The sequence below is a fragment of the Parus major genome, chromosome 3 (genome assembly GCF_001522545.3).
Source record: "Parus major isolate Abel chromosome 3, Parus_major1.1, whole genome shotgun sequence".
Taxonomy (NCBI): Eukaryota; Metazoa; Chordata; class Aves; order Passeriformes; family Paridae; genus Parus; species Parus major.
In genome coordinates this window covers 40,270,119-40,277,860 of record NC_031770.1, presented here as the reverse complement: position 1 = coordinate 40,277,860, position 7,742 = coordinate 40,270,119, and positions in this window count along the sequence as shown.

Here is a 7,742-nt window from a genome sequence, read left to right as displayed (position 1 = left end):
TTTTAACATTTTGTATGCGTTACTCTTGCACTAAATGAAGAAAAAAATGTTTGTTCAATTTGGGAGGTACCATCTGGTTTGAGTTTAGTCACGAGGAGGAGGAGAACGGGTCTCCAGTAGAGAAGCAACTCAGAGTGCCAGGCTGGAAGAGGTCTGTCCATGGAAATCCACCCCACTGGTCCCATCACATCACCCAGACACATCTGGCACATGGCAGAGGAGCACGGAGGGCTGCGCACGGCCGCTCCTGCCGGCCTGGCTCTGGACAGCAGTCAATCGCTTCTGCCCTCTGCTGTCCTGTTTCAAACATTGCAGCAAACGATTCAGGAGCACAGGATGTCTCCTAAAACCACCGGCAGATGGGCAGGTTATATTGCTTTTGCCAGAGCTCAGAGAAAGCAAGCCCTTGCTGAAATCAAAATGCCACCAGGTTAACAAAGAATCTGGAAGCGACGCTAAAGGCTTTTGTCTTTCCCTTTTGAAAGTAATGCCAATCCCTAAGACACAGAAGAGTGCTGTCTGTTGGTAGGGTAGAGCAAGAGTCACACCTACTGGAATCTCCATGGCCTGACTGGAAGCTTGTCCATTTCAGTGGGCTTGTTTCCCCAGTGTGTTTGTGTCTTCCTTACCATCAGTGCTGATGCAAGTCGTATGTGCCCAGCACAGCTGAAAACTCTTTTACTTTTTTTTGTGTTTTCTCTAACTTAAGAATGTCTTAATTTTTTTTTCCTTTTTTTTTTTTTTTTTTCCTGCAAACATTTAATAGGAAATGCTGCTGTTGTTACAGAATTCAATAGAGCTGACTTTTTAAAAAACAATCAAAGACCCCAGAGAGGATGTATTTCCCTCTGTTTTTTTCAGTGACTCCTATGATTCTCCAGTTTATGGAATCCTTTCAGTTTCATCTGTATAAAATTCTAGGAATACCTTCTATATTCAGGGACTACTACCGTCTCTTAAAACTGGGATAAAAGGAAAACTGCATTGCCTACATGCTCTATCCATCTTTGCTAATAAATGGATTTATTAATACCATGAAAACTTTCTATCTGGCAAGCTTAGTTACGACACCACCAAAAACTTGCTGTAGTGTCAGGGCTGACCAGAAGTTGATTCAACCCACCTAAAATCAGACTCACCCTTTTATACCCAGGGGGATTTACTGATTTCCAGTAACTATAGAGAGGGCTTATAATGCTGCCCCAAGTACATGTTCCTCAGATAATCTTTAAATGTGATGAAATTGGAACTCATGTGTGGAACTGCCCAGCTCTTCTCAGCATGCCAGACAAGGAACATCTGAAAAATTATGTTCAAACACAATGCTGTGTAAAACACAGTCTGGCTTTCATAAGCGGCCTTCAAATTAAGTTTCTGTGGGAAGTCTATAAACTTCATTTCAGGGAAAAGAAACTGCTAGAAATGGGAATTCCTTTTTCTTTAATCCTTGAATATTTTTTCAGAGAAATTATTATGCTGTGCTATATTAACCAACACATATACACTACTTCATAATGTCTAGTTTTCAATATCTTCCCCACAGTGCCCTAGTCTCCTGCCAATGTTTCCCTTCAGGCCACCAGAAGATCCTGCTTCCCAGAATGGCAAATTTCTCCTCAGCCCAATGCCAATAATTTCGACCCAGGTTGTAATTACCAGAAGAGCTGCGTTGAGCCTTACAGCCTCCAAGTAATTCTAAGGTGAAGAAAGCATTTAAAAAGTGACAGGCTAAATAAAAAATTCTGGTAAAACCAAGATTATTCTTCTGGGCTTTTGTAGGCAGACTAGAATTAGCAAGCATTTTATTGTAGTGAATGTTGTTCTGGTGAATCAACACTACATGCTTTGCAAAAAGTTTGTAAAAACGATTAGCATTTTCAGCTGTTTCCATCTGGAGAGGTCCAGATGGAGGCTCATGTTCCAAAAGTGCTGAGTATGAGGGAAAGATGAGATCTAACTATGAAGTACAAATAGGCTGTACATGATTTCAAGAAGCCCCAGGGTTCTGAACCTGTTAAAACAGAAGGGTTCTTTGGGTTATGTCTTGAAGGGAATTTTGGGTGTATAGAGACCTTTAAGACAAAAATTGAGCTGTTTCACCTCTGGAGTTAGGCAGCACCTGAGCTGTGGTTTGTAGGATGAAAAATATTACACTTGTGTACTTCAATTCTTGCTTAAACACAATTCAAGAAATTAAATATTTCTTCTCATCCACTAAATCACATGCAGCTTCATCTAAAAGTAATAACATTCATGGAGTTAATGGAATTTCTCAACAGGATATGAAAATCCAACTCTTTATTTTTTTCTTCATAGAAACTTCTTTTTGTATTAACCAGTACACAAAATTGCAAGAATCCAGCTCATTCCACCAGGGTCAAGTAGAGCATGTCACTTTTGCATGGCCTTGGTGAGGAAAACCTAGAATTAGTATCATGAGGAGTGTGCAGTAACTGATTTGTATTTCTCAGATGACAAGCTATGATTCACAACATTTTCTTAAAATATGGCCCATTTTCCCATAACAAAACTCTTTAATAGAATATTCCTGAATAAGTGGTAAATAAATTGTTGTCTTTTTGGATGAGATTTCCTCAGGGGACAAATCAGTCTCAGGGAAGAGTACCCCCACGAGGTAAGACACAAAGACTGACATCTAGCAATAAATGAACTTTCTGCTGCAAGCACTTACCTCTCTCCATTAGGAAGATACCAGGATAAATAGCTTAGATACCCAATTTTTAGGTAACTGAGCCTAGGTAAGCTCAGTGATTCTTGGTACTATTCTGTTAATGCTTCCACATAATTTTCTATATAGCAGGAGCTATATAATTGTGAGATATTATTAGTACCTAGAACTGGAATAGATTTTTTTTTCCTACTGCCTACAAAAAAATATCAGCTCACCTTTTCTGAAAAAAATATTCCCAAATGTTTTTGTAGTTCTGAGGGTTTCTCTTTCCTAGCTTAGAAACTGGTCTTCTTGGCAGATGCTTCAATTTTTGCTAGTCAAGGAGACCCAGGGAATTCAGCTACTTTTCTCATTCCCAGCATCTGATAGTGATTCAGAATTTATACAGAATTACATTTTGGCTGTACCTTTGGCAGCGTTCCAGCATTGTAACTATAGACTTCACAATTTTCTTTTAGTGGGCTTGCTATGAAGAGGCTTTAGGTCCTGGCTCCACTGAGAAAATCTAAGAGGCAGAGTAAGAAGGGAAGAAGTGGGCAGAGGTTTCTCCTCGTGCAAGGCTACTTTGTTGGTATAAAATGATGTAAGTGGGAAACACTGTACTACTAATAACTTTCAGGAAACTCTGGTAGAACTCATTGACATGGCTTATGATTCTGTATTTGAAAGAGTAAGTGTTCTGGGAAGATACAGGGTCATGAGCCAAAAGTGTGTTTCCCAGGGTACTGATCCTAATGGACAGGGAGAGACTGAACTAAGGAAGCAGGATGTCTGATGGTGGGGTAGCATCCCCAACACATCCATGTATTTCAGACTTTTTGAAGACGACACTTAGAAGACATTTTTAATCTGTAGTAAGGCCTGTAAAAGAGAACACATGCAAACAGTAGCTAAAACATTTTGCTAAATGCATATATCATGTTATGGCAATGCAGTTTTCAATTCCATTTGTAGGATCCATATTTTATAGTTAACTCTTCATTTCAGTCTTGTAATTTAAATTCTATGGCAATATGTTGGATATTTTTAAAAAATAATGCTATATTGGGCAAAATTTCTTTCCAAAACACCTTTTGTATCTTTCCATAAGATACATAACCTGGTCTGATTTTAAGAGTTATTTCATGGTATCACCCTCTACTGATACCTATAAAATAGGTAGAAAATAAATGCTCTGTAATTTTGAAAATTATGTCACTGACAATTCATACATGGCCAGCATATTCCAAACAACTTAGGAAAGAAAGTGATCCTCTAAAAATTATCCTGATTCTGTCAGTAGACGGGGGATGTATAGATGCATACATTCTTGGGTGCCAAGAATCACAGAGAGCACTGGACACATGGTTTGTAATAAAAAGTGCTTTCATTTTTTAAACCCATCTTCTTTAGTATGTTCTTTGCTTGAAGCTGGGAAAATTGCTCCTTTGCCAAAGGATTTAATTAGAATTAGGTCACCTCAAACCCCAGTTTTTAGTGTTTATGAAAGCATTTCAATGTATATGTTAAGAGCTCCATCCAAGATATTTACCAAGAAGAAAGGCTTTTTGACTGACAGAAATTTTATGCAAAATTTTTCTTTTTTTTTCAAAAATGTGTTTTAAAATTTCAGGTTTCAATAACAGCCAGTAACTGTATTGCATAAATATGCATTATTTTAATGTCACTTGCAGGAACAGCAATTTCCTGACCGTTTCTGTTTTGAAGCATCATTGAACTGATCTTAATGGGTCATTATGACATGTAGTACATGGTTTCAGTAATACTCTGACCAAAAGTTGAAATATATTTTACCTTAAGTAGCATTAACCCCACCTCTTTTGATTCTTCATAGCTTACTGACTATAGATATTCATCACTGAATTGCCTGTTTCACTCAACTGCAGAGGCAAGTCAATGTTCAGCATGAAAGCATAGATGGCTTAGGTAGAGGAGAAAGCGTTTCTTCTTCACTGCTACCTTCCTTTCATAACTTTAAATTTATGTTCAGCTGTGGGACTTGAAGCAAGAGTTAAGAAACAGAAGAGCAATGAAGCATGATATCCAGAACTAGCTGGGATAAATAACTGTTTGAATTCTGACTTGTTCCCAGCTCCTGGGCTGTATTTCATTTTCTTTACAGTAAACTGTTTCCAGTTTACTGTAAAGTAAACTTTACAGTAAACTGGAGAAATAAGATGAAAGAAAGATTTTCTATATTAGCAGGAGGATACTCAGAAGTGTTTTATTAGGTTTCAATCCTGGAAGAACCTTCTGAATGAATTCTTCAAATATTTTAACATGCATGTCTATGGTATAATTAACATCATCTATTACTCTACATATACGTCCTCTCAAACCTTTGATGTCTGTATTTTTGAACATAAGTTTTTTCATTCTACCAACATTTTTTACTGTCACGTTACATGTTAAACCCTTCTTCCCTCAAAAAAACTTGCCACTCAAAAATTTTACTGCTCCTTTTAATGCAGGTTGTAGCATTCATGTTTTTCTTTGAAATATTTGTGAAGAGCAACAACAAAGCTTCAAAAATAATTGATATTTTCTGCAAGCAAGGAGAATGAATTAAACTGTCCATACTGATACATACAGTCTTGGTGAAAATTTTTCTTTTGATCCCAGGACTTTAATAAACTCTTAGAGAATCATACACAACAAGCATATTTTTATGGTTTTCGGTTTCTATTAATATATGCAAATCTTCGGGTCTGATATATGCAGACATGGGTCTGATTGCTCTGATTTTGTGCTTTGCACAGTTTTAAACAATTAACATGTCTTCAAAAAAATAAGGCCTAGGAAATACTGTCCAACAAGTAGTCTAAGGACTATATCCAATCTGTCCTGATGTTTCAGAGCATCCTTCCCTTTTTTTTAGGATTCCAGATAGAGAAGTTATCTAATAAATAAGCATTGCTCAGGCAGCCCAGATCTGCTTTTTATCAGCCATCAGAAAGTTGGAAGTAGGTAGGAAAGCACGCAGGAATCACTGAAGAGGGTACAATGGCCTCCCTCCACATTTCCCCTCATCACGTTCCAGATGCAGCAGGCAATGTGCATTAGCTGGGGAGAAGCCAAATGCACAAAACCAACCCCTGCCTTTAAACTCTGGTTCAGTCTCTTGCTAAGAAAAGTTCAATGCAGAACCACGTCTGTGTCTTTGGAACCTCAAAAATAATACATGACAATAATTTCAAGAGTGGGGGAATTCAGGGCTAAGGTTTTTGAGTACTTTTGTGGTAGAAAGACCTACATAACACAGTGCCAGAAAATGCAGTTTCTGCCAAACACAAGTTCAAATTCTGTTTTTCTGTTCATTGACAAAAATCTAGGCACACTTTGGCTACAACTATTTTTATGTGTATGTGCTGATAATCAGACTGTCTTTCTGGAGAATGGGAACCTTTGCGATTTATGAAGACGTGAAGTACTTATCCTAGAGGACAAGTAAAAGTTGAAGTAAATGGGTAATCTTTGATGTCCTGGATCTAATATGAAAAAATCCGTAAGTATGCAACTGAGTGGCTAAGAAAAATATTTTACTCAGAAGATATATGTGTTTAACATTTTTTAAAATTATCAATATTGTTTTAAAAACTAGTGAATGCGCACCTTTCTTACTAAGCTGTTTCTGGACAGAAAGGATATAAATTCTATATTTTTCAAATAAGGAATGACTTTCTTGGCAAAACAACCAGAGGGAATGCAATGAACCTGAAATGATCACCACAGAATTGAGGCCCAAAGTTCTCCTTACAGAAGGAAGTCAAATAATTCCCCCCAGCCCAAAGACTGTGACTCCCAGCACATCTAGAACCACTGCTGGCCCTGTTTGGGTATGAGGGAGAGAGATGCTATATATCAGTGCATGCACAGAGTGCTGTCTCCTGTTCCCTTTCAGTGGCCAGCCAGGAGGTTGTCCCTCTGCCTTGCAGTGCCTGCCCTGCCCTTCGTGAAGGAGAGCCCTGAGCTGGCAAAGTCTTCTGGAGCATGAGGGCATGACCCAGTGGGGAAGAAGCCTACAGCAAGGGCAGACATTAGCAGATGCTTGAAAGAAGCAGAAAATGACAAAAGCCAAGTCTTTGAAGCAAGAAATTCTTTCTTAGCGACCCAGAGACACCAAGGGTGAGGTTGTGCAAGACAGCTGGGTCAGTCTGACAGCTTGCTGTCACCAAGACTGAGTGTTCTGTGCTGTTTCAGAAAGCTGGGGGTGTCTAACAAACAGAAGAACTCATGCAAAAAAAAGAAGCAGACAACTGCAGTCAGAAGAGGGAAGTAAGCCTAGCCTTTGGGGCAGCCATGAGCTCAGATTTCGCAGGAATATTCAGCCTGTGTGGAGCCTGCTGCAACCCAAAATGCCACAAAATGCTGCTGGACTGAGACAAAGAATGTGAGGAGAAAGGTCTGTTGTATTTTTATGTTCTCATTCAGAAGAAAATTTCTGTATTTGAAACATTGGCTCTCCTAGTTTAGCTATATGTTAATGTAGCCTTTAGAAATTTACAGTACTCTCAGTGATTATAGTCTGTCCACTGTAAAAAAAAAAAAAAAAAGTCTAGTTAAGATCACCTCTAAGCTTTGGACAACTGAAGATCCTTTCACAGCTAATTTAAAGATATCCTAGTCTGGATTTCTTGGGATGAAAGAGGCCAGGGAGCAGCTCCATTTCCAGGAAATTTGAATGAACAGTTGTCTTCAGCAGGGATGAGTGAAGGCCACAGTAGCCACCACTTGTAAAGAATGTGTGTTCTTAGTCTTTGTAAACGTCACTTTTTTTTACTAGAAAAAAGATAGTTCCATGAACTATAGGTGAAACTGAATAAAACAAAGGAAGAAGATTAAAAACTGCATGCCTTAGGAGAGGACTTTCATTATAGATAAAGTTTCCAGCTTTTACACTGTCGTGGTTTTAAAGCAGTAACTAAAAAAATTACTAGAAAACTTACTTACTTCTTGCTGTGAGATATGGATTAGAACAAGAGCAAAACAGGCTTAAAACTTAAAAGGAATAAAGAAAGTTTACTAACAAAACTACAAGAATAAGAAAACC